This window comes from Eptatretus burgeri, chromosome 5 (assembly GCF_056783735.1).
Source record: "Eptatretus burgeri isolate ZD-2024b chromosome 5, Ebu_testis_v1, whole genome shotgun sequence".
NCBI classification, from domain to species: Eukaryota; Metazoa; Chordata; class Myxini; order Myxiniformes; family Myxinidae; genus Eptatretus; species Eptatretus burgeri.
Genome location: NC_140965.1, coordinates 93,961,990 through 93,987,276, shown reverse-complemented (window position 1 = coordinate 93,987,276; position 25,287 = coordinate 93,961,990). Strand labels below are relative to the sequence as shown.

The following is a 25,287-nucleotide window of genomic DNA, read 5'->3' as shown; positions in this document are numbered from 1 at the left end:
AAACATGTCAGGATGGAATCCTCAAACAACCAAACAAGGTAGGACACTACAATACTTTTTACGGATTACCACCACGACATCTTTTGACGTTTTTCATCTTAATCCACTGCACACAATATGCGACTTTCAAAATTTCTCGGGGACGCGAACAATGCCTTCGCGCATGCGCTGTGCGTGCACTTTCGTTGACTCACTTCTGCTAGTTGGGGCACTTTGAGCCTGCCATTGCAAGGGTGAAATCAAATCGTTTTCTAAACACAATTTGCAGCATTGAAACGAAAGACTCAAAGTGAGGACCATTCCCGGATGGTTAACCATAATTGTTGTGTTCCTGGATGCAAATCGGACTCATGAAAATATGACAGATGTGTGTAGGTGAGGTATCATATTCCTACTATTTCTTGTTTATACCAGCAAGCGGCTGCTGTGGATAAAGGAGAGTATGATTGGTTGATGATTGGTGGCCTACCCACAATGATGGCGTGCACCAGTCACTGAGTTGTGCAAGACAAGGATGGAAGTGGGAAGAAAGGTCCATCTTGGAAGCACGCTCCGTTTATTCTGGGAGAAGTATCGTTCTTTTTATTCTGGGCCTTTTTGCTTTGTAAATTACGCATACTGCAGTTATGTTGCAATCGACGGCGAACCTTACGGCAGAGTTTCCCATTCTGCGCATGTGTAAATGGCGTGCAACGGCTTTGTGAATAACTGCCAATTGCTGAACAAATTCAATTTCTTTGATAACTCTATGATACGAATGCAATAACACAGAGACAATGTCGTTTCCTTGCATTAGAATCATTGTAATTGCTTCCGCAATTATTGTGCGAGCTGAAGAAAGAAAGAAGTACAATTTCACGGTTTAACGATCTTCCGATTTGGAAATGTATTCTCGCGTCTTTATCAGTCTTGGTAGTTATGAAAACACTCGAGAATAAAAGGTATGGCTTTTGAAGGCTTAATATGACTTAAGTCAATGGAAAATTTTTCAGAGTATCATATTGTACACAATTGATGCGGTGACCATTTTTTTCCGTGCCATCCCTCCATATGGAGTACCACTGTACTCCAGGATCATTTGGCTTAAGCAGAGAGTGAACTACATTTTTCTTTTAAAGATGGTGAAGGTGGGTTAATGAAAAATAATAACTACAGCAGACATAGTGTCAACAGAGGAGGTGGGTCAAGGGAAAACAGATGGACAATAACACACTGTTATGCCATAGCATGAGAGGAGTTGCAGGTGAAAGGAGGATGGGGATTCCGAGAGTGTAGAGAGGCTCAGGTGGAAGTGGAAGACCATAAGGTAGCAATGGGCAGTATACTTGAAGGCTGGGAGGGAATAACATGATAACCGACTCAGGAAGCCGAGAGGGAGGCAGAATGAATGCAGGTGAGTGTTCAGCTTAGCATTGAGGAAGGTAACTAGGATTTCTCATTGAATGCCTGTGGGGCTAACTCATGAAGGAGAGAGTTAAATGTTGAGGAATGAGTTCCAGCACTGTGACAAAGATGGGATAATGGAATCTTTTTGTGTAAGAGATGGCAGACAAGGACAAAATGGTGATATGATGCCAATGTTGTCCAACACAAAAATATATACTGGCACTTGCGATTTGAGCACCTCCACTCAGATAACTCCCGCTCCGTGCCTATACAGTCACAAACTCCACTGCTTGTGTCATATGCTGTTATATCACAGTCAAATTAGAGTCATGGTACCAAACGCAGCACTCTGAGTTCTCCTTTTACTTCTGATAGGTTCGTCATATTTTTGCACAATGCAAACAATACAAGCACTCAGAGTTTTTGTTAAACAGTTTGGTGTTTATTCTCCAACCAACATCAACACCATTTCCTCTCCCTAAGATCACCAGCCTCGCCCCTCAGTTTGGGACATTACATAATCCCCCAATTTCATTGGTCATTGGGCATGTATTACCTGCCTACATCGTGTATGACCCACCCACATCTTGTATTAAGGCCGCCGCACACTAACCGACACAACACAACAATACTGTCTGCGACAGTTTAGTCTGTGAAAGTCTTTGATAATTGTGTAATGTATGGCGGTTGACGACTGTTGTCAACATTGTTTTCAGGCATGTTGGCTATCATGTCATGTTGAACTTGTGAAACTTTTACGACGAGTTGTGGGCAAAAGTCATGCATCATTGTGTAGTATGCGGTGGTCTATGGTGATTGCCGATGCAGCGCAATGTATTGACCAATTAAACTTCAGATTTCTGTGACTTCTCGCTGCAGTATCAATATGGAGACTTTTGGGCAGAAGAGAAAGAGGCTCAGGCCATAGATTTGTGATGGAATCACGCCTGCCTGTAAGATTATAGCAGTGCATCATATTCAAAGCAGAATGCAAAAAAAACACGCAAAGTTATTGCGACTTACTCTGCAGCTGAGATTGTGCTGCTGAGTGTCGTGTTTCTTCTCGTTATCCACGGACTGACACGCTGCACTATCTCATTATAGAGTGTTGGATTCATCGTCTGGAAGGTAGCATTATAGCGCTCATCTTCGGCAGAAAGTTCCACAAGCAAGTTGTTGAATGCTCCCTGAGCCGGTCTCTTCTCTCCATCCAGACCTTACCCATAGTTGCCTCTTTTTCCTGGCACACAATTGGCGATGTACCAGCACTAGTGCAAAAGCAACAGCATCCAGAGCTTTCACCATTCTCATCCTCTCCCTGCATTTCTTTTTCATCGCCATTTTGTTTTCTGACAACATTGTCATTGACAGTCGTGTCGTGTGCAACAATCTACAATAAAAGGAGATTGCACAAGATTCCCTGCTGACAGACTTGTTGCACCACGTCGGCTCGTGTGCGGTGGGCTTTACATGACTATATGCTGTATTATCCACCAACATTCTGTATGACCCACCTCCAATTCTGTAGGACCTGACAACATCGTGTACTACCTGACTCAATCATTACAACTGCCCATGACGGTGCTGGTCACGTTCTAGCATGTGGAAACGTTTTTAATCCAATTACTGAAATACTAATTGATCCAACCTCTGCCATATTGCTCTTCCAGAAGTCTAACTTTTGTATCGTGGGGAAAAGAAAAACTTGCAAAAAAGTTTGCTCACTATTTATAAGTTGTGCCTCGTCATAGCTATTATTTTTTAAAGAAAAAATTAATCTTTTCATTTTGATCAGTGTACTTGAAATGACCCACATGAAGGTTTCATGACGTGCTTTTTTGTATACACTGTCGAGGCTCGTATGAGAGCTAACACACAGAACGTACAACAAGGGGGCAGGAGACAAGAGGGGTGGAGAGGGAAGGACAAAAACAATGAGGAACAGAGACATGAGATCTGTGGAAGGGAGAGGGATGGGGTGGGGTACACAGCGTAAACAAGATGGACACTACAGGGACTTTCAGGGAGGAAAGCAGGGAAGTTGAAGGAGGTGGGTTTGGGGTGGATTAGCAAGGGTAGAAAAGATCGTGGTTTTGAATTGGGGAAGATAAGAGATGGTGGTGAACAGCTGTTTTGAAGACCTGGAGGGAAGAGTGGGATTCAAGAGAGTGTAGGTTTATTCCAAAGTTAGGAAAAAATAGGAATGAAAGGGTGAAGGTGAGCAGCGATTCTTGATTTTGGTAGTTTAACCAGAAGGGCGTTGCGGGTGGACCTTGAGCGTCCTGCAGAAATGTGGCGGGTACATGTCTTAGATAGAGCGGGAGGGTGAAGCCAGAGAGGAGACAGTAGAAGACAGAAAGCCCACAGACCTGCCTGCGGTGAGAGAGTGAAAGACCCAAAGACTCAGCTTCATCATGGGAGATACCAATGATTCTAAATGCCTTGGTTTCCACAGCGTGAAGCCGAGAGTGGTAAAAGCACCAGCCCAGAGGAGAGAGCAGGACTCCATCAGGCTGTGGACAAAAGCTTTGGATGTGGTCAGGAGCTCAGGTGTGCCAAGGATGGACTTTGCATAACGGAGGATGCCCAGTCAGTGACTGGCCTTGGAGGCCAGCTTGTAAATTGGCTTTCCCAGGAAAGATCATGGCAGATAGTGAGACCCAGAAGCTTCAATGAAAGGACCTTTTTTTTGGATTCCTTGTCGAGGCTCGTATGAGAGCGAATGCACAGCAAGTGGAGCATGAGACAAGAGGGGCGGGAGTGGAAGGACAAAACAGTGGGGAACAGAGACATTAGTAGATCTGTGGAAGGGAGAGGGATGGGGTGGGGAACACGGGGAAAACAAGATGGACATGACAGGGATATTCAGGAAGGAAAGCAGGGAATTTGAAGGAGGTGGATTAACGGGTGTAGAAAAGATAGAGGATTTGGATGGAGAACGATAAGAGGTGGTAGTGAACAGCTGTTTTGAAGGCTTCGAGGGAAGAATGGGATTGAAGAGAGTGAGGGAGTTTATGCCAAAGGCAGAAAAAAGAGGAATGAAAGACTGAAGGTGAGCAGCGATTCCTGGTTTTGGTAGTTTTTCCAGAAGTGAGTTGTTGGCGGACGTTGAGTGCCCTGCGGAAATGTGGTGGGGTCAAATCGCAGACACAGCAGGGGGGGGGCGAGAGCAGAGAGGAGACGCTCGAAGACAGAAAGACCACCGACCTGCCCGTGGTGAGTGAGCAGCCCAAAGACAGCCTTATTGCGGGAGATGCCAATGATCCGAAATGCCTTGGTTTCCACAGCGTGAAGCCGAGAAAGGTGGGAGGCAGGAGCACCAGCCGAGAGGGGAGAGCAGTACTCCATCAGGCTGCGGACGAAAGCTTTGTATGTGGTCAGGAGCTCAGGTAGGCCGAGGAAGGACTTTGCACGATTGAGGATTCCTAGTCTGTGACTGGCTTTGGAGGCGAGGTTGGAAATGTGGCTTTCCCAGGAAAGATCATGTCAGATAGTGAGACCGAGAAGCTTGAATGAAAGGACTTCTTCCAGAGGATTGATGAGAAAGTATATGGGGGGTTTTTTTTTCCAAACGGTCCTTTTGGAGAGACATAATGAGAGTGTGAGATTTGTCCGGATTGAAAGACATGTTTCACGTGTTGGACCAGTTTGTGATTTTACTCAGATCTGCAGTGAGCGAAGAAGCTGCTGCTTGCCGGTCTGAGGGATAGCAGATGGTACGGCAGAGGGTGGAGTCATCAGCAAAGAGATAAAGAGGATTTTCCAGCCATTTGTATGGATGACTGTCTTTTGACATTGTAGATAGCTCAGAAAAAGCTGCTTTTAGGAAATCGAATATTAATGAGTCCATAATAAACAAATTATATAATGAAATGTGATGTATCATTGAATTACGTGGTTTAGAAGTAAGCACACTGCAGTCGTCATTGAAATGTAAAATTAAATTTTTTGACAAAGTGCCACCTTAAACATTATGGTGTATGTATATATATATATATATATATATATATATATATATATATATATATATATATATATATATATATATATATATATATATATATATATATATATATATATATATATATGAAGAAAGAGCATAGCTAGTTTGTGCTTTGGATGTGACAAATGCTTTGTTTTTAAGAACGTTGCACAGAGGGCGCTGTCTGCCGACTGAGAGCATGAAAGTTGAACTACGGAGTTTTTAAGAGTGCAAGGCATTTGCTTTTGAATCCAGGATGTGATCTTGTCCACAATGGATTGTCTGCTTGAACGCACCTATTCCACTGGCTTTCAGAAGCTAAACAGTCAAACCCAGTTCGTACTTGCGTAAGAGACCTTCATGAAGAAAAATTTTTTCAGATCAATCCAGAACAGCACTCCTTGATAGAGTGCATACCTCCACCAGGCTGAACACTTTACATTTTGTATTCCACTGATTCTTTGGTTTTTGGATCCAGACCTTCACCCAAATCGAATTGGCTTGTTCTTTTCACCTACTAACTTATCCACCAAGTTTTGTCAGAATCCGTCCGTAACTTGTTCAGATATCGTGGTATACAGTTCATCGTTTTTGGCCCAATCTCTCAATGGTGAAGAATCACTTTAAAATTTTAGTATCTGGATCTGGATCTTCACTGAAATCGAATCAATTTGTCCTTCTCACACACCCAACCTGTCCACAAAATTTCGTCCAAATAAATCCACACCTTTTTGAGATATCCTGCTCACAGACAGACGGACAGACAAGGTCAACATAGGCCAAAGGTCAACAACTTCGATCAAATTTCTAAAATCCTCAATTTTCATCCGATTCACTTGCATTTTGAAGAGGAGTTGCATATTTTGTCATTGAAATCAACTCGCCACTTATTTTTGAGGTTACATTTGTTTTATGGATTTTGCAAATATATTGCTCCGCACGACGTCTTCTTGTTACTTGCAAAATCGAAGATTTTTCAAGTACTGGATATTAGTCAGTCGATTTTGTTATTCTGTCTGTCTGCTTGTCGCCTCCAGGTAATCTTCACGAAACTTCACCACATGGTAGAGATTGTCATAAGGAAGAAGCCTATTGTCTATGAGGTCAAAATGTCAACATAGGCCAAAGGTCAATAACTTAGATGAGATTTCTAAAATCCTCAATTTTCATCCGATTGACTTGAAATTTGAAGAGGATTTATATTTCATGTCACTGAATTCAACTAGCCAATTATTTTTGAGGACAAATTTGTTTTATGGATTTAGCAACTATCGTGCTCTGCACGACGTCTTCTTCTTGTTTGTCTGTTTCTGTGCAGGATATCTCAAAAAGTTGTTGATGGATTCAGACGAAACTTGGTGGACATGTTGGATGTGTGACAAGGCCGAATTGATACAATTTTGGCAAAGATCTGGATCCGATAATTGGTTCACGAGCGCCAGCCAGAGTGACCACTATATTCGTTATGTTGGGTAGTCGATCGAGTCGAAAAAAAATTTGAGATTTTTTTCCTACCCTTATTATCAGTATTTCCATCCATATGTTTGTCTGTCTGTCTGTTGGGTAGTCGATCCAGTCGAAATTTTTTTTTTGATCTACCCTTATCAGTATTTCCGTCGATATGTCTGTCTGTCTGTCTGTCTGTCTGTCTGTCTGTCTGTCTGTTCGGTCCAGTGCTCCGTTAATACAATGGCGATTTCGATGAAACTTGGTTGGTAGGTTCATACCATGACCTAGTTGTGTGCAAATGAGAACCGTTGCTATGGACACCACTGTTGCCTAGCAACGGGACTTTGAAAATTTTGAAAAATCATAAAAAATTAATTTTTTCGACAATCAAAAATCAGGCCACGGGCGACTGCGGGCAGTACATTCATCCATATTGTCAAAAATTTCCAGCCGGATCCTATAAAAACTGTCGGAGAAGATAGACTTTGAATGAACCCTGGTCGAAAACAATAAAAAACGAAGGTCGTTATATCTCAGAGACTATGAGTCAGATATACATGAAACTGGTATGGTAGGTTCAGAGTATGTCCTAGTTATGTGTGAGAAAGAGCCGTTGCTACAGACCACTCCGTTGCCTCGCAATGGCCGACGACCCAGTCCGCCTACCGGCTTGTCTGTATGTATGTCTGTTTGGTCCAGTGCTCCGTTAATACAATGGCGATTTCGATGACACTTGGTTAGTAGGTTCATACCATGACGTAGTTGTGTGCAAATGAGAACCGTTGCTATGGACACCACCATTACCTAGCAACAGGACTTTTAAAGGTCACAAAACAATGTTGTGGACATTAAAATAAGGAAACAGGATACGTGCTATAGCTTATTGGAGTTAGTTCGTCGAACAAGGTCGAAAACCCGGTTCGATTCCCACAACTTTGAAAATTTGACCTTTGTGAACTTTAAAGGTCAAAGGTCAAGGATTATAACCTTTGGTGCAAAACTTCCTCTGGAACATTCCAGGAATAATACAACGTCATATAGGCTATATGGCATTTCGCACTCCTCGGATTATCCATACTTTGATGAAATCAGTGTAAAAACAAACTTGAAGGGGGCGCCATGGGCAAGGTGTTCGAGACAGAGCAAAATGGTTTCAAAACTTTAGGTGGGGAATGACCTCAATATTATGCATAAAAATATTGTCATCCAAGCTCTCAAAGTTTGGGCGGTCGTATGATTTTTATGTCAAAATTCACAATTTTCTAAGTTTTTGCCCTTGGGACGAAAATGAAAAATCGGACAACGACAAGTTTTAGATAATTCATTTTGCTATTCAAATACTGAAGAACCCATTCCGTTCAGTCAATTCCCTCAGAGAAGATAGATTTTTAATCCGTCGACCCCCTTAAAATGGCAATTTTTTGGGCGTGGCTCCGCCCACAACGGGCGTAGCACGCCCTCATCCAGGAAAACACAACAAGACATTAATGTAGAACACATAACCAAGTTTCATCAAGATCGGATAAAAGTCCACAGAATTATGCTCTGGACAGACAGACACATAGACAAGCCGGTAGGCGGACAAGGGTAGTCGGCCGTTGCTAGACAACGGAGGGATCCATAGCAACGGTTATTTCTCACACATAACTTGGACATACCATGAACCTACCATACCAGTTTCATGTATATTGGGTAGTCGATCCAGTCGAAAAAAAAAATTTTTTTTTCAATATTTTGAAATTTGTTCTACCCTTATTATCAGTTTTTCCGTCGATATGTTTGTCTGTCTGTCTGTCTGCCTGTTCGGTCCAGTGCTCCGTTAATACAATGGCGATTTCGATGAAACTTGGTTGGTAGGTTCATACCATGACCTAGTTGTGTGCAAATGAGAACCGTTGCTATGGACACCACCGTTGCCTAGCAACGGGACTTTGAATTTTTTTTTTAAATCATAAAAAATTAATTTTTTCGAAAATCAAAAATCGGGCCACGAGCGACTGTGGGCAGTACATTCAGCCATATTGTCAAAAATTTCCAGCTGGATCCTATGAAAACTGACGGCGAAGATAGACTTTGAATGAACCCTGGTCGAAAAGAATAAAAACAACGAAGTTCGTTATATCTCAGAGACTATGAGTCAGACAAGCCGGTAGGCGGACATGGGTAGTCGACTACCCAATAGAACCTGACGCGATGGGCCCGTTCGATGGGGAATGACCTGGGGATTAAGCGCAATAAAATTCATGATTCCAGCTTCAAGGGTTAATGCTGCAGATTGTTTTTTTTCGTTAAAATACCCCCACATTGAGGTTTTTCGGCCGTTGCTAGGCAACGGAGGGGTCCATGGCAACGGTTCTTTCTCACACATAACTAGGACATACCATGAACCTACCATACCAGTTTCATGAATATCTGACTCATAGTCTCTGAGATATAACGAACTTCGCTTTTTTATTCTTTTCGACCAGGGTTCATTCAAAGTCTATCTTCGCCGTCAGTTTTCATAGGATCCAGCTGGAAATTTTTGACAATATGGCTGAATGTACTGCCCACAGTCGCTCGTGGCCCGATTTTTGATTTTCGAAAAAATTAATTTTTTATGATTTTTAAAAAAATTCAAAGTCCCGTTGCTAGGCAACGGTGGTGTCCATAGCAACGGTTCTCATTTGCACACAACTAGGTCATGGTATGAACCTACCAACCAAGTTTCATCGAAATCGCCATTGTATTAACGGAGCACTGGACCGAACAGGCAGACAGACAGACAGACAAACATAATCGACGGAAAAACTGATAATAAGGGTAGAACAAATTTCAAAATATTGAAATTTTTTTTTTTTCGACTGGATCGACTACCCAATATACATGAAACTGGTATGGTAGGTTCATGGTATGTCCAAGTTATGTGTGAGAAATAACCGTTGCTATGGATCCCTCCGTTGCCTAGCAACGGCCGACTACCCTTGTCCGCCTACCGGCTTGTCTATGTGTCTGTCTGTCCAGAGCATAATTCTGTGGACTTTTATCCGATCTTGATGAAACTTGGTTATGTGTTCTACATTAATGTCTTGTTGTGTTTTCCTGGATGAGGGCGTGCTACGCCCATTGTGGACGGAGCCACGCCCAAAAAATTGCCATTTTTAGGGGGTCGTCGGATTAAAAATCTATCTTCTCTGAGGGAATTGACTGAACGGAATGGGTTCTTCAGTATTTGAATAGCAAAATGAATTATCTAAAACTTGTCGTTGTCCGATTTTTCATTTTCGTCCCAAGGGCAAAAACTTAGAAAATTGTGAATTTTGACATAAAAATCATATGACCGCCCAAACTTTGAGAGCTCGGATGACAATATTTTTTATACATAATCTTGAGGTCATTCCCCACCTAAAGTCTTGAAACCATTTTGCTCTGTCTCGAACACCTTGTCCGTGGCGCCCCCTTCAAGTTTGTTTTTACACTGATTTCATCAAAGTATGGATAATCCGAGGAGTGCGAAATGCCATATAGCCTATATGACGTTGTATTATTCCTGGAATGTTCCAGAGGAAGTTTTGCACCAAAGGTCATAATCCTTGACCTTTGACCTTTAAAGTTCACAAAGGTCAAATTTTCAAAGTTGTGGGAATCGAACCGGGTTTTCGACCTTGTTCGACGAACTAACTCCAATAAGCTATAGCACGTATCCTGTTTCCTTATTTTAACGTCCACAACATTGTTTTGGGACCTTTAAAGGTTATGCAAAGGTCAAATTTTGAAAGTTGTTGAACGAAACCGGGTTTTCGACATTTTGCAGCAAATAACCCGTCACCCGTACCACATCATGTTGATCATTTTTATAACTTGGTCAAACATTATCACATTGTCTCATCCTTGACTTCTGAAACATTCTACATCGTCAAATACCGCTCGTGAACCATCGTCGTCTTCAGACTTGTTTTTAAGTGATTCTTCGCCATTGAGATGTCGGGCCCAAAACGATATATGGAATATTTCAAAAATGTATCGGGCCCGATATGTTCTCGTGGATCAGGCATGATGTCGATGTGGAGGAGGTATGCGCTCCACCGGGTACCCTTCTCGTTTTTTATGGGTTCATCACAATATCCTCAAACTGAATAAAACGTTTCCCTTCCTTAAAAACCTCTTCACAACATTAATAAACCGCTTCCAAAATGTAGATTAAAATGTCTTACTTTGCTTCTTACTCCATCAGGAACAAAACAATTATTCTTTTATCATCCTCATCCTCCTCATCAAAATCTCTTCATTTTCTCCCTCACAAGGCTTATTTCCCAAAACCAAAACGCTTCGTCCATCCAGCCTCCTCCTTCACTCACAGCCGAACTTCCTTTCCTCCATGCCGTCAACCAAAAACATTCTCACCTGGGAAGTCTGTCCCACGTTATCCATTCTGGGAATTCTGAGGCGTCAACTTTGCGAAGGATGTTGTGCACGTGATGATAACATCCCCTTCACGTCCATTCTGTGTAAAAACCCCTCCATCTCTCCCATCTGCTCCCCCTCTCATCCTGCCTCCTCTCATCCTGCCGTCCCTCATATCCTGCCCCCCTCTCATCCTGCCGCCCCTCATCCTGCCCCCCTCTCATCCTGCCCCCTCTCATCCTGCCCCCTCATCCTGCCCCCTCTCATCCTACCCCCTCTCATCCTACCCCCCTCATCCTGCCACCCCTCTCATCCTGTCCCCCTCATCCTGCCACACCTCTCATCCTGCCCACCTCTCATCCTGCCCCCTCCCCCTGCCACCCCTCATCCTGCCGCCCTTCATATCCTGCCCCCCATCCTGCCCCCTCTCATCCTACCCCCCTCATCCTGCCACCCCTCTCATCCTGTCCCCCTCATCCTGCCACACCTCTCATCCTGCCCACCTCTCATCCTGCCCCCTCATCCTGCCACCCCTCATCCTGCCGCCCTTCATATCCTGCCCCCCCATCCTGCCCCCCTCTCATCCTACCCCCTCTCATCCTGCCGCCCTTCAGTTTCCACCTCCCCCTCCAAGCTCCGTGTTCAATTAATCAGTGTTCAACGTGCTGAGGTGTGTTCAATTACCAATCAGCTTTCTATCGCTTGCCAAGCCAGCCGTTCCTTATTAATGGCTTCGTTGGACTGCTTGAGTGCTTAAGCCGCTTGGTGAGCGCTCCACAAGAAAATTTTAGCTCTTCCACGAGCCTCGTCTTTGTGTATGTTGTGTTCTTTCTAAAGTGTTTATTCTTTCCAAATATGTTGTGGTTGATGTTGTTGTTGTTGTTGTTGTATTGCCGGATGTTGAGAGATTGCGAGGAGATGATGAGGTAAGGGGGAGGGGGATGTGGAACGTAATGGAGACGCCATCTTGACGGAGTCGGACATCTGGGAACGTTTCGTGCTTCGGAATAAATTGACTTTTGCCTTTCAATCAATCGCATCGTTTGGTGTCTGTTTAGCGAAAAAACAGTGTACAAAAAAAAAAAAAAACAGAAAAGAAATGAAAAAACTTGCTATCAACTGAACACACCCCTGCAAGTATGGAGGTGTCAGGTGTGTTCAGTTGATACCAAGTAGCTTGTAGAGAGCTGGTCAAGTGGCTTAAGAAGCATTCAAGCAAGCACTCCAACAAAGCTGTTGATAAGGAACGGCAGGCTTAGCAAGCGATAGCAAGCTGATTGGTAATGGAACACCTTAACATGGCATCTTTTTTTTCCAAACAGGAAAAAAGGTAATAAAAACATGGAAGTTCATCTGGATTTTTTTTTTTGCAATCGAGTCTAAAGAAACATAGGCTAAGCAAGTGTGAGAATAACACAGACTCCTCTTTTTTGGGACATTTTGGGCCGACATTTTTTTTTGTGCCCATACCAGGACCCCAAAAAAATCTTAATCCACCTTTGCCCCCTGGCTGTCCCCCACCCCGCACCCTCTCCTTGCTTCTTCCCACATCCCTACATTCTATCAGTAGATCCTCTCCCCCTGTTCCTCACTGTGTGGACCTCAAATATCTGGAGCCTTCGTTTCAACCTGACAGATCCCTCAATGCAGGCCGCTGCCGAGAAACCAGACATCATCTGTTTAACAGAATCCTTCCTCCCACAGGTCGTCCCCAACTCCTTCGTGTCTCTCCCTGACTTATTGGCTCCTCCGGTTTGATTGACCTCAACCCCGTCCTGTCGGTGGAGCTGTGCTGCACATCAAAAACTCCATTTTCACTCACCGTGTACTGCTCTTACATCTCCCAACCCCCAGGAGTACCTTTGGCTGCGACTTCCCATCCGCTCCCACCTCATGTTTGTCTGTGTGTTGTGCCGTCCTCCCAACAGTGATGGCTCCATCTTCATCTTTCTCTCAGATGACATGGACCAACTTTTAATCACTCATCCCAAGTGTTTCTTCCAGTTGGTTGTCATCTCCATTTGCAGATTTCAGGAGGTGGGAGAACTCAAAATCTCCACCTCCTATTTTTTGGTAAAGGATCATGATTCATGAACCAAACTGTTAAACTTTGTTCTCATAGCCTCGTTCCAAGGGCTCTTTTAAAAAGCTTCACTAAACCTCTGACAGCCTCCACTTGGAGCTCGTTTGTAGTGATATTCCCCGGAATGATTTTTAAGTATTCAATAATGATTTTTTCATCATTCCTGTAGCCCCAACTATCACTGGTACAATTTCAGCTTTCTTCAATTTCCACATCCTCTTGACCTCATTTTTCAGATCTTGATATTTGGTCATTTTCCTAATTTCTGTAGCATTTAGTCTGAAGTCATTGGGGACCTAAACCTTGATCAACAATGCTGTTTTTTCCTTTTTGTGTTTGAGCACCATGTCTGGACGCAATGCTTTGTTTGCAATGTCCGCACTTGATGGGATCATCTTGTCACACGTGAGCATTGCTTGTTCATTTTCAAAGATCAGATCTGGTTTGTGTTTCCATGATTGTTCTGGAACTGGGATGTTGAAATGTTTTCAGATGTGCCAGTGGATTACTCTACAGACGCTGTCATGTCTTTCTGTGTACAGCTATGTTGACGTGAGTTTTTTTTACATCCCAAAATGAGGTGACTGGTACTTTCTGTTTCTTCCTGACAAAACCTGCATTTCTCTGAATAGCTCAATACCGCCATTTTCTTAAAGGCATAAGTGTGATGTCCTTGGTCTTGGACATTGATGATAACTTGGTCTCCATCCCAACATATTTGACCTCTTCTTAGCCATTCTAATGAGCCTTCCTTGTCGGTCCCTGTCCTGTTGAGCTCTTTTGTTTTTACTTTTTTTTTTTTAATCTTCCTGCTCTTTTGTCATTCTCCCATTTGTCAGAGTATATCTGCTCATATTTCTTTTTGTACTTTTCCTTTTTTTCTTTGCAATCATTGGGGCTGTGTTTGTTTCTGTTTCATTTTTCTGTATATTATCCATAATTACCTCCACCACCGAAGGTGAAGGAGATTATGTTTTCACCCCTTGCTGTCTGTTTGTTAATTGCCGCAATCCTTCGGATTTCGGCAATTATGTTGGTCAGTTGTGTGTGTCATTCTGTGTGTCTGTCTGTCTGTTTGTGTGTTTGTTTACCCTGTAGCAGCCACACCGTTTCAGCAATCATGACCAAACTGGTCCATCATGATCATGACCATGGTCCAACTTAGACTCTTGTCGTTTTTGGTGAATCTAGGTCAAAGGTCAAGGTCACCGAAAAACCGAAATTCTTATTTTCGCAATAACGTCCGCTAAAATGGTCGTATCGACTTCAAACCAAATCCAAAATGTGCATCTTCCAATTCTGCATCCAACCATATGTCTCATTGGGGTGTCACTCCAACACCCTTCTTAGCGGTCGGGGGTCGAATGTCAGGGGGGTCGGGTCAAAAATTTCAAATTGTGATAAAACGCCATTTCAAGTCCGATTGACTTCCAAGTTATGATCATGACTAAACTAAGTGCTATAACTCATTAAACAGTAGCACTACCGACTTATAAGAACCAAATTGATTTCCAGGTTTTTGTTTTTTCAGAGATCATGGAGATATGACAAAGTTATTCTGACAATTCCTTGTTCAACAAGCAATTTCATTTGTCTCTTTGTGTAAAGAATATCTCAAAAAAGTTGTGGACAGATCCAGATGAAATTTGTTGGACAGGTTCGGTGTGTGACAAGGACGAACTGATTAGATTTTGATGAAGATCCGCATCCGACTGCAAGAACTTTTTAAAGTGATTCTTCACCATTGAGAGATCGGGCTCAAAAACGATATATAGCATGTATATTTTTCAAAAATGTATTGGATCAGATATGTTCTCGTGGATCAGGAATTGCGTGACGGAGATATGCGCTCTACCGAGTGTCCTTCTAATTTGCACCTGTTTTTGGAAGTTTGTTGCTAAATGGATTAAGGATCCATTTTCTGGTCTGTTGTTTTCTTGCTTGTGTACAAATCTCATCCGATAGTCTGTGGAGCTTTTCACATGCTCCGCTAGTCCAACACACGATGTTCTGTGCACTTGGTTAAGGCGCTGCCACACCTTGACGATTTAGCCAGCGTATGCCGACTTATGAAAAATTTGTCTGAAACGCTGGCACCTGTCGAATACGTTATGGGTAAGTTTTGATAACATTAAGAGCATGCTGAAAAGCACCGCCATACGTCGTAGTACGCTGGCTTTCATCGTTGTACTTTGCGGTTGTCCTCAAATTTTAGCATGCTTGAAATTTTACGACGTATGCCAGCGTATGACTCACACATTCCGCTACGCTGGCCATAAGTTGTAGGCACGTTATGCGATCGTTGACACACGTCGACACACGCTACTTGTAAGTTACTCATAAGTCCAAACACGTCGAGGTTATGATTAGTGTACCCGAAACTTATTTATAACCTATGAGTAACGTGTTGTAGGCACGTTACACGATCGTTGCACACACGTCGAGGGACATTATGCAATCGTTGACACACGTCGAGGCACTTACTTGTTAGTTACTCATAAGTTGAAACACGTCGAGGTAATGCTTAGCGTACCCAAAACTTATTTCTAACCTATGAGTAACGTGCTTTGAACCGATGTCTAACGTACCTCCAACGCATATTGACGTTTGTAGATTTATTTGATTGACGTCTTCAGGACAACCACAGAACTTACTGAACATGTTTCTAATTTACAGCTACCGTATAATGGTGTATTGGCAGCGTTAAAAAAAAAAACAACAACAATAACTTCCGATATTTCGTCACGTGCCGTTACGTCACGTCCGATTGCCTCTTCAGTTTGCTCATGTCTTATTCTTAGTTCCTCCTCAGTGAATATTTTCTGTTTGAGGATATTGTCACGTCGACGTCGAAACTTAAAAGCAAATGTCCGAACATATTTTAAAATTCGTGATAGACGAAAAAAAAAACCAATAAAAAAACAACAACAACAACAACAGATATTTCGTCACATGCCTTCACGGAGCCAAGCAGAAAAAAAGAAAATGTGCCTTGACGGAGAAAATAAGTTTCGGGTATGCTAAACATTACCTCGACGTGTTTTGACTTATGAGTAACTTACAAGGAACTTGTGTCGACGTGCGTCAACGATCGCATATCGTGCCGACAACTTATTCCCAGCGTAGCGGAACTTGTGAGCCATACGGCGAGTATGTCGTAAAATTTTCAGCGTGCTTGAAATTTCACGACGTACTAGACGTACCACGAAATATGACAGCGTACTTCATTGTTTTTCAGCATGCTCTTAACGTATACACAACTTACCCATCCCGTATTCGACGTGTGCCAGCGTTTTAGACCCATTTTTCATAGGTCGGCATACGCTGGCTAAATCGTCAAGGTGTGACTGCGTGGTTGACCCTTCCAATTCTCAGGCGGTTATGATTTAAATCGGCGTGCGGCAGGTTTTTAACAGGCTATGCCACGAGTTCGTTGGCGATACGTTTAGCGCGCTATGCCTAAGTTAAACTATCGTTGGGCATAGGTTGTGAACGCTGACAACAGGCTAAGCATTCATTGGTATGAGTTATCTATAAGACAACGAAACGTTCTGTGCCCGTTACTAATATATTATGCATACGACCAACACGTTATGAATACGACCAAAACTTAAAAAAAAACATCAAAATTTCAGCATACGCCAACGTTTTACATACATTTTTATACGTTGCCATTGCTGGCTAAATCGTCAAGGTGTGACAGCGCCTTGAAGCTCCATCAAACCACTTCTTCCTTCTCGTCTCGGTAAGTAAAACTTCGGTATGCATTGGTCTTTGTCGAATATCTTGTGAATAGTTAGAAGTTTCCTTGTTTTGGTGTTTAAGTTGTTTTCCAATTGTGGCCAGTTTATAATTGCACAGCTGTATTGGAATACCGGCATTGCAAGTTAGTTTATAGCTTTGGTTTTGTTTCTTGGAGAGAGGGATGACTTCAGAATTGGTCTTATTCTGCGTAGGTACTCTTTGTCGATTATTAACCTCCGCCATCGAAGATGGATGGAGGTTACTGTTTTCACCACTGTCTGTTTGTTTGTGAACAGTATTACGGAAACAAGTCCTGGACGGATTTCGACGAAACTTGGTGGGGGGGGGGGTTAGGTATGGTCCAAGGATAATGCCATTACATTTTGGACTTTGTCCAAAAAAAAAAAAAACAGAAAATTTTGCAACTTTTTTTCAAAAGAATTTCGATTTTATTTTAAAAATATTTGAATTTTTTTTTGCATTTCTACATGTTTTAAGTGATTTCCAACTCCCCCCCAAAAAAAAATTGTTAGAGAAAAAAAACAAATTTTGCAACTTTAAAAAAAAAAAAATTTCGATTTTATTTTTTGGCATTTCTCCATGCGCGACGATCTAGTTTAGTTTATTCAATCGTGGTTCAGTAGAGTCTGATCCGTTTTGACCTACAATGAATAGGACATCAGGTTCACTTAATTGACCCAGCAGTATTGACGGCGGAGGTTTTGCACTCTACCGAGTGATCCCCCTCAAGTTTTATGCATTGTTTTGTGTTGTACCTGGGGGGCATTCTTCTATTCCTAATTACAGTATTTGTAGGATGCTTCGTTTTCTAGTTCCTATATTATTGTGCTTTCATCGATTTGAGATGTCTGTTCTTTTTGTTTTTCCTTGTACAAATGTGCATTTGGCACATTTGTCAAGACCAAACTCCATTCGGATATCCTCCGAGTACTGCTTTTCTAGTTTCAGTTGATCTGCCAATTTCTTTTAATTTGGGGCAAAGAATTTTAGATCATCCATGTACAGTACATGTGTCACCTTTCTTTTGACAAGTATGTTGATTGCTTCCGTTTGTTTGTGGTGGTCGTATGGCAGCTTAGCTGCCGGGGTAGCTATCATTTCTTGAAGCGCGACTGTGTCACTGATGCAGTGCCCCTCTACCAGTACACACACTGGAACTGATACTCATTTCGCTGACCTTGGAATGATGACAGGCTGAGTCAACCCCCTGGTGTATTAATTCAGCAGCCGACGGGGCTTGAACTCAGGACCCGAGGATCCTAAGCCGCCACCTTAACCACTAAGCCAACACCAGGCTCTCCGTTTGTTTGTTTGTTTGTTACTTGGCAATTTTTTTTCTTTGACAAGTATGTTGATCGCCTTCGTTTGCTTGTGCTTGTTTGTGTGTTTGTTTGTGTGATTGTCTGTCTGCTCGCCTCCAGCCCAAAGCACTCAACCAATCCTTCTAAAATTTTCAGAAATTAATGTCACCGACCCTGTGATGGTCCGGCATTGAAGTTTCGTAAAATTCTGTCGACCAAAGAGGTCTACATAGGCCAATAGGCCAACTTGAGCCGAATTTTCTAAAATCCTCAAATTTCATCCGATTGAATTGAAATTTTAACAGGATTTGCCTCTCAGCTCAGTGAATTCAAGAAGATATTACTTTTGAGGTTATCGTCAGCCAAAAGGTCAACATAGGCCATAATGTCAACCCAAAATACACCAATTTTTTTTTAAAAATCGAAAATTGTCAATTTTCATCCGATTGACTTGAAATTTGAAGACAATTTGCATATAATGTCTCTGAATTCAACCACCTATTAATTTTGAGGTAAACATAGGCCAAAAGGTCAACATAGACCAAAAGGTCAACATCAGCCAAATTTCTAAAATCCTCAATTTTAATCCAATTAACTTGAAATTTTAAGAGCATTTGCATATCAGGTCATTGAATTCAACCACCTATTATTTTTGTGGTCACTATAGGTGAAAAGGTCAACATCGGCCAAAGTTCTAAAATCCTCAACTTTAATCCAATTTGCTTGAAATTTGAAGAGTGTTTGCATACCAGGTCACTGAATTCAACCAGCTATTAATTTTGACGTAAATATAAGCCAAATGGTCAAAATAAGCCAAAAGGCCAATTTGGACCAAATTTTCTAAAATCCTCAATTTTAATCCAATTAACTTGAAATTTGAAGAGCATTTGCATATCAGGTCATTGAATTCAACCACCTATTATTTTTGTGGTCACTATAGGTGAAAAGGTCAACATCGGCCAAAGTTCTAAAATCCTCAACTTTAATCCAATTTGCTTGAAATTTGAAGAGTGTTTGCATAACAGGTCACTGAATTCAACCACCTATTAATTTTGACGTAAATATAAGCCAAATGGTCAAAATAAGCCAAAAGGCCAATTTGGACCAAATTTTCTAAAATCCTCAATTTTAATCCAATTAACTTGAAATTTGAAGAGCATTTGCATATCAGGTCATTGAATTCAACCACCTATTATTTTTTGTGGTCACTATAGGTGAAAAGGTCAACATCGGCCAAAGTTCTAAAATCCTCAACTTTAATTCAATTTACTTGAAATTTGAAGAGTGTTTGCATACCAGGTCACTGAATTCAACCAGCTATTAATTTTGACGTAAATATAAGCCAAATGGTCAAAATAAGCCAAAAGGCCAATTTGGACCAAATTTTCTAAAATCCTCAATTTTAATCCAATTAACTTGAAATTTGAAGAGCATTTGCATATCAGGTCATTGAATTCAACCACCTATTATTTTTGTGGTCACTATAGGTGAAAAGGTCAACATCGGCCAAAGTTCTAAAATCCTCAACTTTAATCCAATTTGCTTGAAATTTGAAGAGTGTTTGCATAACAGGTCACTGAATTCAACCACCTATTAATTTTGACGTAAATATAAGCCAAATGGTCAAAATAAGCCAAAAGGCCAATTTGGACCAAATTTTCTAAAATCCTCAATTTTAATCCAATTAACTTGAAATTTGAAGAGCATTTGCATATCAGGTCATTGAATTCAACCACCTATTATTTTTTGTGGTCACTATAGGTGAAAAGGTCAACATCGGCCAAAGTTCTAAAATCCTCAACTTTAATTCAATTTACTTGAAATTTGAAGAGTGTTTGCATACCAGGTCACTGAATTCAACCAGCTATTAATTTTGACGTAAATATAAGCCAAATGGTCAAAATAAGCCAAAAGGCCAATTTGGGCCAAATTTTCTAAAATCCTCAATTTTCATCCAATTGACTTTAAATTTGAAGAGAATTTTCATGTCAGGTCACTGAATTCAACTCCCACTTAATTTTAAGGTCAAAAGGTCAACACAGGCCTAATTTATAAAATTGATAGATAGGGCCAATCACTAAATATATCACTATATCTCAAAACGTTGTGAACGAGTTATGACAAAACCAGGTGGATGAGTTGAATAGGTGACAAGAACAAGACAGTGGATTTGATTTTGGTTTGGATCCAGCCCATCAGTGGGATAAAAAACGTGAACTGTTCCACCTGGCAGAGGTATGTGCTCTACCGAGTGCCATTTTGCGAAGTTGTCACTCTATGAGTGATTTTTCATTTTTTTGTCGTGTGTCCGATTGAATCCATCTGTCTTTGTTCATTGATGAGGTTGTTCAGTGGGTCCAGAGCCAGACAAAACAGGAGGGGGGAAAGGCTGTCACCTTGTAAGACATCATGTCATATCTTTACTTTTGGGATATCAATATTTCCTTCCAAGTAAGGTAGTATCAGAGTTGTGTTCCAGAGTGTCATTGCTTTCTCGATCAGTGTGACTATCTGGGGGTAAATTTTGTATACTTAAACACATTTTATAATCCATGAATGTGGGACACCATCAAAGGCTTTTTTGTTATCTATCCAGGCTGTGGGGTAAGTTGGTTTGTTGGAGCTTGCAGTTTTCGAGTTTTCTTTTGTTTAACAATAAATGTTCTATTGTTCCATAACATCCCCTTTTACATCCTTTCTGTTCTGCCTCTAAAGCTCATTGTTGAGTGAGGTGGTCGTAAACTGCATCGGTAATTATACCTGTTTCAAGTTTTCATGGTGTTGGTAGGCATGTTATTGGTCTGAATTTGTTGGGTAGATGGGTTTCTTCAGATTTGGGAATCAGAAGAGTGTTGCCTTCTGTGAGCCATTCGTCCATTGACTGTTTCCCTTGGATGAGTTCGTTAAATGCTTGAGCGTAGTGAGTGCGGAAAGCATGTAATTACTTTAGCCAGAAGTTCGGAATCCCATCCGGGCCTCGGCATTTGACATTCGGTGCTTTTGCGAGATGTGTTCCAATTTTTTCTTCATCAATTTATCATTGGGTGCATTCCCTGTAGATGTTGCTTTTTATTTTCCAAGCGTCATATCCAATGTGCTTCCTTGTGTTATTTTTCATCTTCAAATATACCTTTCCAAAATTTTTCTCGGTCCTCTTTTTTTTTCAGAGCAATTGTCACATTTTGTTTCTGTTTCCCAGAGCTCTCAGTATAAGTTTTTCAGGTTATTTTCAAATTGCTGATTTTGATTTCTTCTGTTGTTGGCCTCATCGTAGTTTTATATTTTCCCTGTCATCTGATGTAATTGGAGGTTATTATGGGCAGCTAATGAGTCTAGTCCATTGGTTTACATGTTATTTCTTTTATACTTGTCCAATTATCTTCTTAAACTTCGGACTTCTGCTTCCCCCTCTTGAATTGTTCTATTTGACCGTTTCCACCCTCAGTCGGTCTCTCTGCTTCTCACGTCTCTGTTTCCATGGTGGTGTTTTGTTTCTGGTCAGATTATGCGATCGATGTTTTTTGTGTCGTTGTTTACCTGTTATTTTTCTCTTGGACATACAGTGCTGCTGCAAAACTCACATCATGAATTTCTCTAAAATTAGGTGATTTTGGGAGCATTTTAACGGCTGCTTGATTTATTCTCCTCACTTGTATTTTAAACTGTTTATTGTTGTTTATTTGGTGGAGTTGTGGTCTTTGCTCGGGTGATATTAAATTGATTTCCTCCATTTTATTTGCCAGCTCATCTTCCAGCCTATGCTGTTCATTGTCAACCTCCTGTTCCTCTTCTTTATTCAGTTTTTGTCCATTATTCTCCTCCTCATTGTAATCTATCCTTGTTGATATTATTTGTTTTGTTTCCAGAGGTGCTATTTGATCGAAGTTAGTGATTTCAGGTAAATCTTTCTCTAGGGGTGCTGCTACAGCATCCCTTCCTGTCGTTCTCTGGTCCTGTTGTGGGGTTTCCAGTCACGTTTCTTGATTCAATCCTACAAACTGTTGTCCAATTTCTGTTTCTGTTGTTGCAACTAAATCCAAAATCCCATCCGTTTCTGTTTTCCTCTCGCGTTCTACCCTCTGTGCAGCATCAGTAAGTTCTGATGGTTGTTCCTTTTCTTTGGGAGTTTGTACTCTGGAAATCTCATCCCAAACGTATGTCCTGTCATTCCATTGTGGAATTTGTGGTAGTTCGCCATTTATAGGTGACCAGTGATTTATTATTGCTGATGAAAATTGAGGATTTTAGAAATTTTGCCTATGTTGACCTTTTGGTCTATGTTGACTTCAAATTTAATAGGAGGTTGAATTCAGCGACCTCGTATGCAAATGGTCTTCAAATTTCAAGTGAATCGGATGAAAATTGAAAATTTTAGGAACAATTAAAACATTTGGCCTATTTTGGTTGACCTTATGGCCTATGCTTACCTATTGATTTAAAATAACCTCAAAAATAATAGGTGGTTGAATTCAATGACCTGAGATGCAAATCCTGTTCAAATTTGAGGATTTTAGAAAATTTGGCTCAAATTGTCCGATTGGCCAATGTAGACCTTTTTGGTTGACCGAATTTTACGAAACTTCAATGTGGGTCCGTCGCAAGGCCGGTGACATTAACCTCTGAAACATTCAGAATGATCGGTTGAGCGGTTTTGGCTGGAGGTGAGCAGACAGACAAACACACAAACACACAAACAAACATACGGAGGCGATCAACATACCTGTCAAAAAAAAAACATGGAGAGCTTGAGGAACTGTGGCTGGGGTGGGGGGAGGTGTGGTGGAAAGGGGGTTTGAAGGCTTGGAGTGGAAAGGGGATTGAAGCCTTCGATTTGGAGGGGGAGATGAAGGATTGGTGTTTGGGAGAGGGGGGCGGGGGGGGGGGAGGTTGATGACGAGTTTTGGGAGGGGGCGGTCGAGTTGAGAACTTGAAATCAAATTTTACTTTGCATGTTCCACCGGTCCCTGCTAGTATGTCCCATAAATTCCAAAACTTAAGTGTCTATTTGCTGCAAAGTTCACTTTCGCAAGCACATTGGACAGAAGTGATCGTGGCGTGCACATACCAAGTGCAAAACGACTGAGAGTTTGTAAATGTAGTTTTCCCTTTGGATTTGAACAGCATCTGAGAAGAATAACAAAAGATCTTTCAACAAAAGACAAATCACTGAAAACGAGCAGGTGTGATCAGATGTACATGTTTGATTGATTGTGAAGACAATAGATCAATGGCTCGAGAACTGGAGGCAAAATTAATAACAATATGCAGATAATTATCTGGCCATTCTCATTTGGATAACAAAAAAGCCTTTAATTACCATTGACAATATGCTAATGTCTTCGGACCAATGAACAATGGACTTGGTGGACCCGCAAGCTCGACAGGTACATGACTCCACAATCTGTACAGGAGTATAAATGACAGAGAGTCAAACTCTCAGTCTCTCTCTGCTACCCTTAAAGTAAGTACACCATCTGTCTGCACTGTCGATCCATGAAGGTCGATTTTGATTTTGACTCGAAACATTGGCCTGCCTGAGTTCTCATGTCAATTTCTGGTTCATGAATCTCGAAGAACACAGGTTCAAATCCCGATGCCATGCGTGTTTGTCCATTGTCTACTAATGTAGTGGAGTGTATAACCCCCTCCCCCTCCTCACTAACCTCCTCCCTCCACTACCCCCTCTCCCCCAACCTCCCAAATGTAGCAAACTGGCAAAATTGTGACAACGAGGGAAACTATCAGGAGGGTAGCAAACCCACAGGCTGGCAGGAATGTCCCAGATTCGAGAAGTCGCTGGACACTCACTCTAAGCTGTCCATCCTGGGTTCGAATCCCGACCCGGCGGTAAACCGTCATCCCGGTGTTTCTCAGGCAGGGTGATTCATCAACGTGTGTGCCGTCCCTCGGATGGACGTTCAACTCATGGCATCCCGTCTGCCAGTATTCGTTGGTAGACGTTAAAGATCCCATTGTGTCCTTCGTGAAGAGTTGGGCGAGCTATCGCCGGCACCCTGAGCAAATTCGAAATTCCTACTTTAACCTACAGGGGGCACTGCATCAGCGGCACAGCCGTGCCCTCATACAATGATGGGACCCTACAGCCTTGTGGTGCACACGAACGAAGTAAAAGTGAAGCTAAGCTCACAAGCCAAATACAGCTCCTGGGAACTTCGAGTGTATCTGAAATTAACTGAAAGAAAATATAGAATAATAATAATAATAATAATAATAATAAACAGAAACGAACATAAGTTAGGAGGAGGGAAAAAAACAAAAACATCACAAATGGCTTTCTTTGTCGTTACCTCCACCACCGAAGGTGAAGGAGGTTGTGTTTTGACCCCTTTCTGTCTGTCTGTCTGTCTGTTTGTTTGTGTACAGGATATCTCAAAAAGTTGTTGAAACTTGGTGGATATGTTGGGTGTGGGTGACCACAACGAATTAGTTTGATTTTGGTGAAGATCCGGATCCGGATCCGACTAGTAGAATTTTTTAAAGTGATTCTTCACCATTGAGAGACAGGGCTCAAAAACGATATCTCAAAAATGTATTTGGCCAGATATGTTGTCGTGGACCAGGCATGACGTGCTGGAGGTATGCCCTCTACCGAGTGCCCTTCGAGTTGTTCTCTGTATTCAAATTGGTATTTGTTAATACTTACTTTCTTCTTTCCCTCCATTCGAGTTTATTATTGATCCTTCTATCTTTTCTCTTATTTAAAATATGGAAATAGCATGGGGTGTGTGTGTGTGTGTGTGTGTGTGTGTGTGTGTGTGTGTGTGTGTGTGTGTGTGTGTGTGTGTGTGTGTGTGTGTGTGTGTGTGTGTGTGTGTGTGTCAGTGGGTGTGTCAGTGGGTGTGTCAGTGGGTGTGTCAGTGGGTGTGTCAGTGGGTGTGTCAGTGGGTGTGTCAGTGGGTGTGTCAGTGGGTGTGTCA

General features: G+C 41.8%; 1 protein-coding gene across 5 annotated transcripts in view; it reads left to right on the top strand.

Moving 5' to 3' along the window:
* The first annotated feature begins 11,965 nt into the window (after positions 1 to 11,965).
* LOC147026975 (uncharacterized) overlaps positions 11,966 to 25,287 on the top strand; it is a 32,376-nt gene continuing 19,054 nt past the window's right edge. The window contains exon 1 of one of the 5 annotated variants that reach the window (XM_085882928.1): positions 11,966 to 12,015. The gene's annotated coding sequence lies outside the window, so the exon portion shown is untranslated. Of the gene's footprint in view, positions 12,127 to 12,171; positions 12,531 to 16,227; positions 16,299 to 16,772; positions 17,029 to 25,287 lie in introns of those variants that run through there. The other 4 variants (XM_085882925.1, XM_085882931.1, XM_085882924.1 and 1 more) reach the window with 4 other exon arrangements.